The following is a 12,719-nucleotide window of genomic DNA, read 5'->3' as shown; positions in this document are numbered from 1 at the left end:
AATATGCATATCTTCTTTTCATCAGTAGGGAAACACTTATATCCTCTCTGCATCTCCAGGGAAATATATAATGCCCTCTGTGCCACCAGGGAAACACATATATACATTCTACATCACCAGTGAAATGCCTACATTCAGTATACATCAGCAGCAAAAAGTGTACATCCAATCAGTGTCACCAGGGTAAGATGTACATCGTTTCTATATCACCAGGGTGGGACATACATCCACTCTGCATCACGAGGGTAACATGAACATCCATTCTATATCACCAGGATAAGACATAACTGCACTCTGCGTCACCAGAGAAAAGCAAGTTTGCTTATCATAAATGGTGTTCTCCATAGACAGCAGGATGAATTAGCCATGATATGTGAGAGACGTCATTTGATGGCACCGAAACAGATCTCTCTTGCTCTCTTAGCTAATAGAGCTTTGCTTTACTGAGCAAGTGTGGGAATTCCCACATGAGCGTTGCCTTGTGAGATCCCTCAGTCAATTTTAGAGCTAATTCTAGATCGTTACTCGACTCTTCAGGGAGGCAGTGGGTATTTAGCATAGCTAATTCATCCTGCTGTCTAAGGATGTACACCATTTATCATAAGCAAACTTGTCTTCTCTGTCAACAAGCAGGACTAAATTAGCCATGACATGTGGGGAGTCCCAAGCTGAAGTTTGAAACAGAGAGTTTACTGAGTAAGTAACCTGGACCATTACTCCTGGGAGAATTCTGTGCTACTGCGGAATGCAGAATTTGCACAGAATTCCCCCTTCCCGCAGATTTCCTCCCTCACCTCGCAGATTTCCTCCCTTGTCGCCCTTCCCGCAGATTTCCACCGTCGCCTCGCTGATTTCCTCCCTCGCCGGAAGAGGATTCAAAACCAGAAGAGCATGGACAGCAGCCATCGCGAGAGTGGGGGCATCGCAGCACGGCAGAAAATAGCTGAGGAGACCCTGGCATGCTGCGAATGGAGCGGCCTCATGGCACATGGGATGCGCTCCGTTCGTGGCGAAGATGAAGGCCCAGTGCGCCGTTCGCGGCGAAAAGGGAAGGCCCCTGTGTGCCACGAACGGCGCGCCCGGGCCTTCATCTTCGCCGTGAACGGAGCACATCCCACAGCATGCCAGTGAGAGAGAATGTGTGTGTGAGAGAGGGGAGGGTGACAGAGAGCATGGTTGGTAAGAGGGGGGGTGGGGAGGGTGAGAGAGAGCAGGAGGGTGTGAGATACGGCATGGGAGGTAAGAAAGGGTGGGTGGGGGGAATGCTTGAGTGTGGGTTTCAGAGAGAGGGAGCCTATATGAGGGGAAGGGGATGCCGGTGAGAGAGAATGTGTGTGAGAGGAGAGTGGGTGTGGGGGAGGGTGAGAGACAGCTTGGTTGGTAAGAGGGGGAGTGGGGGGATGCTTGTGGGTTTCAGAGAGGGAGCCTATATGAGGGGAGGGGAGGGTGACAGAGAGCAGGAGGGTGAGAGAGCATGGGAGATAAGAGAGGGGGGCTAGGGGATGCTTGAGTGTGGGTGCCAGAGAGAGGGAGCCTATATGAGGAGATTGTGAAGGAGTGTATGTGTGTGAGAGATTAGGGATTGTGTGTATGTGAGGGTGCTAGCTTGCGTGAAAGGATTGTGTATGTATGAGACAGAGCCTGTGTGAAGGGGTGCGTGAGAGAGAGAGACATAGGTAGCCTGTGTGAGGATGTATGTGTGAGAGAGAAAGGGAGCTTGTGTGGGTGTGTATGCAAGAGAGAGGGACCCTGTATGAGGGGCGGTGTGTGTGCGAGAGAGTGAGGGGGCCTGTATAAGGGTGTGTGCATGTGTATTAGAGAGAGGGAGCATGTGTGTGAGAGAGGGAGGGACAGAGGGCGCCTGTGTGAGGGGCAGTACTGAGAAAGGGGTCAAACTCTGGGACTGGCAATAGAGTGGAAGGGGTTGAGCCTAGAGGTGGAGGGGAGAGATACTGGCAGATGGAGGAGTTGGGGCCTGAGAGGGCAAAGTGGCCAGGGGAGTAGGGAGAGCAAGTGGAAGGGACGCTTTTACAGTGAATTTCTAGGGAAATTCTGCTCAAAATATTTAAAATTCTGCAACTTTAAGTAACAACTTTTTTCTGTAATAATTTAAAATGTAATTACTTAAAGACTGTCATGTAAATTGTGTTATTTTGACCAATATAAAGTTTGCAGAATTTTGCAGAATTTTCAGTTTTTGTGCCCAGAATTTTCAGTTTTTGTGTGCAGAATTCCCCCAGGAGTACCTGGACCCCACCATGGATATTAGACTACTTGGTGAACAGGCTATGCAAAACTACTTGTCCAAATTTACTGCCATTCTTTGAGAGATTTAGACAATAATGGGATGCAAAGTTGTGTACTGATGACCATGCTGCAGTTTTGCAGATGTCTTGAGGAGGTCTGACTCACAGATGCAGCAATGGCTCTAACCTGACGTGCCTTAATGGTGTCCTGCTAGCGTATAGCATTGCATGATGCAGTCTACTAGCCAGCTGGACAATGTACATTTGGCCACTCTTATGCTCAGTCTGTTAGGATTGTACGAGACAAATAGCTGCATCTGACGATGCAGTTGAAACCTTCATTTGTAGTAAGACAAAGTTCTTTTACAGTCTAGAGCTTTCTCACCTTCACGTTCGTATGGACTCGGTAAGAACATAGGTAACATGATGGTTTGATTAATATGGAAAGCCGAAACTACATTTGGTAGAAACTTCGGGTGGGTCAGCTTCTCTCAAGTTTCTAACGTGGAAAGAGATATTCCTTGTAGCAATAATATCAGCCAGAAGAGTTAGCGAGCTTCAGGCATTAGTCCATCATCTGCCTTATATGCAATGGCTCAAATGGTGGTTTCATCAGTTGTGCCACAAGGACATTTAGGTCCCATGGAACAGGTGGTTTCGCAATTGGAGGTTGGGGTTGCCATAAGTCTTTTGTTGGAATCATGTGAAGAATCTTTTCCATTTAAAACCATAGGCTCTTCAGTCAGATACTATTATGTCCTCAACCTCCTTGGGGAAGGGTAACTCGGTGTTCATTGAGTACTCAGCATCCAAGCCATCAAGCTGAGGGAGGGAAGGTTCGATGAAAGACTTCTCTCTCCTTGAGACCGATGTAATAAGAGGTGCTAACGTTAGTGCAGGTTTTTGCTCCTGATTTAGCATACATTTTGCTGGCATAAGTTAATTCTGGTATGTAACAGGGGTTTTAACTCCTAAAAAATGTTACAACAGGATTAAAAACTAGCGCTAGGATTAGGGCAGGTACATGCAAGGAAGGCATTAGCTAATCCTGTGCAATGCAGGGAGGCACGCTAAAGGGAGGTCAGCGTAAAGCACATGTTCTTAATGCTGGAAATATAACTCCTGGGTCAAGGCAGGAGGACAACTTAACTTACATTTCTGGTTGCCATATTATACTATTGCTGTGCTAAGTATGGTAATATCCAGTGACTTCTACCAGGCTTGGCACAGCAAAAGAATAACTCTGGCCACCAGAAATGTGAGTTTCCCACACCTTGGACCCAGGCGTTTAATTTCCGATGATCTTGTATAGTATAGTATTTTGGCCAGTTGCAGGAGGCCCACGACCAGTCACACTCACCCCAAATGCTGCCAGGCCTTGAAGATACCACTGGGATCCTGGCAGTGAAGACACTTCCCGACATTACCAGGTGCTTGCGGCATGGACACCGCCATCTCGCACTTCCTGCAGCTCTCTCTAGGCATGCGTGCACCATTCTTTACTGGCCCCATGGAGAGGCACCCAGTATATAAACCCAAGCTGTGCGCCAAGCCCTTGCAACAGGTCCTCCTGCTCTTAGTAGTGTGTGCTGCTCGGCAAGTGCCTTGTCCTGGCTCCAGCCTTGCCTCATCCTTGCTCCAGCCTTGCTATATTCCTGCTCCATTCTTCTCTCACCCAGCCTGTCCAGTTTCATCAAGCTTACCTAGCTTGTCCCAGTCCCTTGTCTAGATTCCAGAAGAGTGTGAAATAAGATACAGTATCTTATCTCTTGGAAAGGCTACGATCCCAAGGAGAATTCATTGAAACCTGCATTTAATCTTCAAGCACCACAACTGGTAAAAGAATTTCACGAGTGCTTTCCCCAGAAAGTCTGGGCTTAGGTCCCAGGAAGGGGGCTTAAGAGAGGGGGGTGCTGTAACATTTTGGTCGGTCACAGGGAGGCCCGTGACCAACCACACTCACCCCCAACACTGTCAGGCCTTGAAAATGCTGCTGGGATCCTGGCAATGAAGACATCGCCCAACGTCACCAGGTGCTTGGGGCATGGACGCCACCTTCTTGCCCCTCCCACAGCTCTCTCTAGGCCCGTGCACACAGCTTGCACCGTCTTTTATTGGCTCAATGGCGGGAAAGTCTCTGAAGGCGCCCAGTGATGACGTTGGCGCAGCTCTAGCCTTGCTCCAAGCCCTTGCCACAGCAACAGGTCCTCCTGCTCTTAGCAGTGCGTAATGCTCACCACATGCCTCATCCTTGGCTCCAGCCTTGCCTCATTCTTGCTCCCTGCTCCAGTCTTGTCTCACTCAGTCTGTCCTGTCTTGACCAGCTTACCTAGCTGGTTCTGGTCCATTGTCTGCTTGACCTTTAAGCTCTAACTCCAGACCTAGACCGCCCCTCTGTTTGCTGCCTAGTTTTGACCTCTGCTCTGAAGCTTGACTATTCCCTGAACACTGCCTGCTTGACCCTCTGCTTATACTTTGTAACTCCCTGATCACGGCTTGCCCCGACCTTAGCCCGACTCTGGACTATTTTATTATGATCACCCTGTGGGACATTCAACTAAGTCCTGCCAGCCCCTGGAACCTAAGGGCTCAACCTGCAGGGAACGGGGCTGGTATAGGTAAAGGTCTAGCTCAGTCCCAGTCCAGGGTGAGTCCCCAATTGTCGGCATGGGCCTAGTGGGCTTACCCGCTAGGCATTATCAACCACACCACAGCGGCTCACAACTGTGTCATACAGTTGAACAGAACACCAGCACTGTGCTTCCAATTTTGGCATACTATTTAACTGTAGATGCCCACCCTAGGGAGCTTACACTTTGCTTAGCTAGTTGTGAGCCCACTCCAAAGAACAAATTCTTGCATCTAAGGCCCTTTAGGAAGAGAATGACAAGTAAAATCAAAGCATAAGCTCTCTGGGGTGGGCAACTACAGCTCTCAACAAAACAAACTCTCTGGTGAGGGGGAGCACCTAAAGCTGAATAGGATACCATAGTCAGACGCACAGTGCTAAAGTGCATACTGTTTGGCCGAAGAAGCCCACCTCAAAGAACGTATGCTTTGATTTTACTTCCCATGCCTTGCCAAAATGGCATTACATGCAAGATTGGTGCTGTGCATCCCAACTTGTGGACACATTCTCTCATTGAAGACCATTTTGACAAGGAATGGGAAGTAAAATAAAAGAATAAGCTCTCTGGGGAATGCACCCTCAGCTAGAGGAACAAAGCATAGTCTGTCTGGGTGAGCACCAACATCTGAACAGTACACACTTTAGCACTGCATGTGCATGTGCTGGCCAGCTGTCCAGGAAAAAAAAGAAAACCTGTGACTGGTGCCTGCCTCAAAGAGCTTACACTGGAAATTTAACTCCTGGGTCTGAGGTGGAGTAAACACACATTTCTGGTGGCAAATAATGTCTATTGTTGTGCTCAGGGTGGTACTCCACCTCAGACCTAGGAGGATTTACATTTCTTTTCTAAGCTTTCTGGGGTGGGTATCTACAGCTGAACAGTACTTCAAAGTTGGGATGCACCAAATACATACCATCCAGCTGTAGGTGCCATTCCCAGAGAGCTTACACGCCTTCTTTGGCCTGAGCGGAAATAAATTCACATTTCTGGTAGCCAAAGTTAGACTATTCTTGGCCCAGTCTAGTAGAAAGGCACTACCACATGGGCACCGCAGTAGAATATCATGGCCACCAGAAATGTGAGTTAACGTTACTTCACCTCAGGCCAAGGCGTTAACCCAAAAATCCACTTAAGTGCAATAAACCAGAAGTACAAAGGAAAGCACTTGAAGCTGGAAGGAGCATGAAGAAATGGACTTGATTGCAAGATTGTGCCCAGGTCAGGATGCCCAGTGCCAATCCCACATGCAAGTCAATTTTGCCAAGTGAAATCAAGGTCTCTGGAACAGGCAACTACACCCATTTAAGATGCACAGCACCAAAGTGTGTATTGTTCAGCTATTAGTGCCTGCCCTTGAGAGCTTACTCTTTGATTTCACTTGGCATGCCTTGCCCAAATGGTCTTATATGTGAGACTGTGCCCATGATGGGAAGCCAAATACCAATCTTGCATGCAGGATCATTTTGGTCACACTCCTTCCAACTTCAAGCACTTATCTCCTGTTTTAAAGCACTCTTCTATATTAGTGAAGATTTTTAGTTTAACTTACATTTTAGTGTGCTTTTTCATTTAACATGCTTTTTTTTTTTTTATCCCTGTTTGATTCGCATTGCATTAGTTTACTGCATCCCATGGGGACCCTTGTTTTTAATGTACCCTTGTTTTTAAGGACTTTCTGAAACAAGCAATAGTGAAACCCCTACTCAAAAAATCCAACCTTGACCCCACCACTCTTTCTAATTACAGACCGGTGTCCAACCTTCCCCTCCTAGCTAAAGTTCTTGAAAAGCTAGTGAACTCACGCCTATCCGATCACCTTGAACAGAACAACATCCTCCCTCCCACCCAATATGGTTTCAGGAAGCATTTAAGTACTGAAACATTGCTCCTCTCCCTACACGACACCCTTATCAAAGGAATCGACTCAGGATCCTCCTATCTTATCGCATTACTTGACATCTCGGCTGCGTTTGACACAGTCAATCACGATGTCCTACTCAACATACTCAGAAATATTGGGATCACAGGCAAGGCCATTGATTGGATTCAATCTTATCTCCACAATCGCTCTTTCACTGTCACAATGGACAACAACGAATCTGATCCCATCAGTCTTCCCCAAGGTGTACCCCAAGGTTCCTCACTCTCATCCACGCTATTTAATATATACATGCTTCCCCTTACCACGCTTCTCACTAACCTGCATATCAAGCATTTTATTTATGCTGACGATGTGCAGCTCATTTTCCCTTTCTCTGACTCCATCCAAACTGCTTTACACAGCTGGGAATCCTGTCTTTCCTCAATCAATCAACTCCTAAAGGACATGCACCTGGCTCTCAATTCCAACAAGACTGAACTTTTAATCATTTCGAATAGACAACCACTCCCTGACATCCCTCTTGCTTACTCTGCTACCAACTTCCCATCGCACACTCGTAACTTAGGAGCTATTATTGATAATCACCTCTCATTCAAACCATTCATCAAATCCATCATAAAGGATTGCTATTTTAAACTCCAAACGATAAAGAAACTCAGACCCCTACTACACTTCAATGATTTCCGTACAGTCCTCCAAGCTATTATTTTATCGAAGATCGACTATTGTAATGCGCTCTTACTTGGCATTCCTGCATCACACACTAAGCCTCTTCAACTCCTACAAAATGCCACCGCTCGGATTTTGTCAAACACGAAGAAAAGAGATCACATCACCCCCACACTTATTGAATTGCACTGGCTCCCTATACAATCACGAATTCTTTACAAAACACTCTCGATCATACACAAGAATCTAGTCAACTCTAACCTCAACTGGATTAACCCCCCCCTCTCACCCCGTACATCCAAGAGACCTACCCGCCCAGTACTCCAAAGTGCACTCCACGCCCAATCTATCAAATCTTTTAAACTCTCCTCTACTATTAACAGAGCCTTCTCCCTTGCCGCCCCCACCTTATGGAACTCACTGCCCCATGATATTCGCATAGAGACTTATACCCCCATTTTCAAAAAGAAACTTAAAACCTGGCTCTTTCGGCAAGCCTACTCCATCTCACCCCCTATCACACAAACCCCCCTGTGAAATGTTAGACTGATTTCCTGGTATGAACGCCTTTATGTCTGCTGATTTTGTACTTTGCACTATCATGTATATAGTTATAGTTATAATTATTATTCTATTCCATAGCATCTACTCATTGATGCTTGTTTTATCTTAGGGCTCCTCCCAAAGACTATTTATATGTTGCCGAGTTCAATATGTTATCTGTTATATGTAAGGGCAATGCCCAAAGTTTTGTTTCACTGTGAACCGATACGATGTGCGAACGGATATCGGTATATAAGAAATGTTAAATAAAAAAAAAAAAATAAATAATGTATAAAGTAAAACACGTGCTAACATTTAACTCCAGTTTTAGCACAGGTTTTATTACGTCGACCCCTTGAGTTTATAAGGGTGGATAGACCCGAGAGAGGTTGGAGGACAGTTTGACAGCTATACCAAAATACACAAACCAAACTTGTCTGCGTCACGCTGGAGCTATGAGGATGAGACAGACCCCGTCTTTGAGCACTTTCTGCATCGTTCTGGCTATCAATGGCATTCGCGTTCTGAGCTGATCAGCTCACTGGAAAGAACGGAGCAGAACTTTTCCATGTTTCTGTTTTGCTCTGATGCAGACAGGTCGATTGCTGGAAGTCCCCATAGACTGAGGAGTCTGTCAGCTGATGATTGCTTTAGAGACCATTTGTGTGATTGAAAAACTTGGCTGAGTCGATCTGTAAAAATGTTGGAGATCCCAGGAAGATAGCTTACTTGCAGGACAGCTTGATATTTGTATGCCCATTCCCATTTCTTTATTGCTGGAGTTTGCCATCACAAGCCAGTCGCTTAGATGAGAGAAGACTCAGAAGCTGTAAATCCACTGCTACAACCTGGCACTTGGTGAAGACCCAAGGTGCTGCTGAGAGCCAAAGAGGAGAACTTTGCACGGATAATGGGAAGAATCCACCATAAAGTGCAGGTAATGCCAGTGGAAGGATGGATAGATATGAGTGTAAACATCCTTTGGATCCAGAGCACACATGAAGGAGAGGATTGTGTGGAAGATATACTGTTACGTGTCCCGGCCATGCTAGGCCCACGCCCAGGCCTACTCACCCCGGGAGCTCAGTTGCCAGCTCTGGTTCACCTTCACTCACGGTGGTGGGCAGCCGCCTCCGTCCCCGAGTGCCTGCAGCCACCTCTTCTACTTCAGACTCCTGCGCGGTTCCTCCTGGCGCCTCGCAGAGTGACCCCGCCGCCCTCCTTCCTCTGGGCTCCAGCTTAGGAACGTGTGCTCGCAACTTGCGCTCTTTTAAAGGGGCTGCGGCGAGAAAGTAGCCCGCAGCCCCGGATGATGACATCACTGGGCCTCTGTATAAAAGGCAGGGCCCAGCCACTTGTTCCCTGCCTTGGCAACAGGTCTCCACGATTACTCGTGTACTAGTTGCTTGATCCTGGTTCCTGTTCCTGTCGTCGTTCCTGTCTTCAGTTCCTGTCATCGTTCCTGGTTCCTGTCCCTGCATGTTCCCTTGTCTGCTCCTCATCTGATATTGACCCCTGCATTGCCTGGACTACGCTTGGACTGATTCTCTGGTATTGATCCCTGCATCACCTGGACTATGCTTGGACTGATTCTCTGGTATTGACCCCTTCATTGGACCACGCTTGGACTGACTTCTCAGGTATTTGACCTCCTCTTCGTCTAGACCTCGTCTGATCTATCTCCTGGCTCTGACCTCTGCTCTGCTCCTGGTACTGTGCCTTCCTGCCGCCTGCCCTGACTCCAGCCTGCCTTGGACTTTCCTTGTCTCTTACGGACCTGGCCTCTCAGGCTTTGGCCTATCTTTACCTGGACGCCCCATGTTGGCGTCTGGGTCTTCGGAACCCTGCCTCGTCCAGACCGTCCTCAGCCTTCCAATACCTCTGCTGGTTTCTGGCGTACCCTTGCCTATATCAACTGGGAGTCGTCTCACGGAGGCCCACCTAAGTCCAGCTGGCCCCGGCACCCAAGGGCTCAACCTAAGGGGAACATGGGCTGGTACTGGCAAAGCTCCAGTCAGTCTCCATCTCCTAGCCTGCTCCACTACCCGACAGTGGGGACCCATAGGGCTTGCCCTGCAGGTAGCGCCAACCCCACCTCAGGCCAAGGGTCCACCAACAGCGCAACATTTACATTTTGAATTTTTCCCAGAGTACATACATTTTCAGACTTCTTACATCCAGTATAGGTCTCAGTCCCCCAGATTTCTTGCAGATAAGGAAGCAGCGGCAGTAGAACACTTGGCTATAGTGATGGGGAGGAACTGATTCTATCACCCACTGTTTCAGGAGCAATTCCACCTCTAAGCAGAGTTGCATTAAGTGAGACAAATCCTGATTGAAGTCTGAGCGATGAGTAACTGCAGGAAGCCTGGAGAAATGCATGTGCTATCCAAATTCTACAATCTTGAGAACCCAACACAGTCTTTGGTGATCTTATGCCACTCCTCTAAGAATTGCTGGATTCTCTTCCCTATTGGAGAGAATGGTTGCTGGGTTGGAAAGGCGGTCAAAAACTTGGTCAGGGCGTTAGCAGGACTTGCTGCATTGCTTTTGGTTGATAGCATTCATGCTGTCAAGTGCGAATCAGAAGTTGTTGCTCTTGCGGAAGAGGGAGCATCCAGTATCATTGAAATTGCTGGAAGAGGCATCCCTCAAATTATGGTCTTCCAAAAACATAGTAAGTACACCTTGCAGAAGACAGTTCTTCCTAGCCCATGGAGAGGAACTGGATTGCCATCAGCTTTTCCTTTATTTGTGCAACTGAGTTTTTCTTCAAAGAAGGAATCACCCAGGCAGAGAATGTCCGCCAACTTGTCACAGGTGTCATCACAGAGGCTACTGGTTCTTACTCAAGCTATGCTGTGAGCTCCAATGAATGCTGTTGAGGTGCGTGTCTTTATATCAAATGCCTTGTTGATGGATTGGTTAAGATGGCATTCACACTCTTCTGCATTTAAGAGTTGATGAGGATATGCAATTCCGCTTTCACCAGGTGGAAGGAAAAGCTTTAGCTTCTGTAAACAATCATATAAGTATTGAACCATATAAAACTGGTGAGTAGAGATCCATGCATTAAGCATGGAGCTTTGAAACAACTTCTTACTGAAATTGTTTAGTTACCTTGCATCCTTCCCAGGTAGAACTGTCATGATGCGCGGCTCGCAAGATGACTCACTTATCCCCAACACCACTCCTGACTACCAGCAGTGGGGATGCCACTTCCAACCGCCAGAGCCACATGGTGTGGTCGGCATGCTGGCGCAGACTAGGACCCATCAGGCTGCTGCTCCTCCCAGGCCTTCCTCTAGGCACACACCGATTCTTAAGGGCCCAAGGAGGGAACAGCCAGCTGTGATGCACCCTTGGATGACATCACAGCCTCAGGCCTTTATAAACTCTCCTGGAACTACAGTTCCTCACCTCACCAATGGATCTCTTACTGCTAGTAGTCTGTGTTGCTCCTGTGTTCATGATTGTCTTGTTCTTGAGCCTTGTCTCATCCAGCCTTGTCCTGTCCTGTCCATCTCATCCAGTGTCTTCTGTGTGTCTTCATCCACTCTTGGACTGACTTCCAGATTCTGACTTCTTGCTTGGTCCTGACCATGATTGCCTGCCACTTGGGCATGACCTTTTGCTTGCACCTGACTAATTCTGTTTGTCACCTGCCCTAACCTTCGCCTGCCTTCAACTCCTCAAGTCTGCTGCCTGCCCTGATCCCAGCATGCCTTCAGACTCTTGCTTACCTGATCGCCCTAGGGACCCACCTAAGCCCTGCTAATTGCAAGAACCTATGGGCTCAACCTGCGAGAGATGCGGCTGGTATAGGTGAGGCTCTAGCCAGACCCACTTCAGGGCACGTTTGTCAACTGTCGGCTTAAGCCTCGTTGGTTTGCATACAAGACTGCATCAACTAACCCAGAGCAGCAAGGGCTAACCCCCACTCCACTCATCACAGGAGAATTCAAGTACAGCTTTGTCATCTTTGGGGTTTTTTTAGAGCTGATTGTACAACAACTGATTGATGGGGATAACTGCACTATCCCAAACACTGGGAATTTTAGCTCCCTATATTTGAAGTCTAGTTTCCTTTCAACAGGGGTACAGGAAATGGGATTTTCCCACATTCTTGTCTGCAATTCTAGTTGGATATCATAGACCAGGATAGCAGCTGGGTCCACCGGTGTGTACATAATCTAGAGGACAAAGACTTTAGTGCGTGGATCTTTGTCTTTACGCAGGTTCACTCCATGTGCTCTTCCCAAATTGTCTAGAAATCTGGAGTAAGAAATTCTTCCAGTGGAGATGAGTATTCTGGAAGCTCTGGAAGGAGGTCAGAGGAGATCCTCATCAATCCTTCATCTGAACCTGGAGGTGAGGGAACACTAACTCATCAATGATGAATAAGGTGACTGAGGAAGGTTCCTTGGTTGCCTTGGAAGGGTGTACTCCTGGTGGACATTTTCTGACTGCCTGGACTCTTCTGCAAGCAAATGCCTTGGGCCAGAACCACCTCACAGCATTCTGATGGAGTATCAGTATGTACCGGTGATACTGGGGCTCCTTTACATGGCAGTAAATATGATACTCTGAAAAGGAAAGATTGGAAGATATTCTCCTTATCCTTAGCCACCAAAGACGTAAAGAAATCCTTCACGAACTCTGCTACTTGGTCAAGGGGCTGACATATCCTCTGTCCTTCTGACAGTTTGGAATCCTGAACATCTTCTGGACAAAATGTGGATTGGAGGC

General features: G+C 47.5%; 1 protein-coding gene across 3 annotated transcripts in view; it reads right to left on the bottom strand.

Moving 5' to 3' along the window:
* Positions 1-12,719, bottom strand: part of SLC25A22 (solute carrier family 25 member 22) — a 233,242-nt gene that overhangs the window by 49,335 nt on the left and 171,188 nt on the right. The gene's annotated exons all lie outside the window — the stretch shown is intronic.

Source organism: Rhinatrema bivittatum, chromosome 17 (genome assembly GCF_901001135.1).
Source record: "Rhinatrema bivittatum chromosome 17, aRhiBiv1.1, whole genome shotgun sequence".
NCBI lineage: Eukaryota > Metazoa > Chordata > Amphibia > Gymnophiona > Rhinatrematidae > Rhinatrema > Rhinatrema bivittatum.
This window is presented reverse-complemented; position numbering and strand designations above follow the sequence as displayed.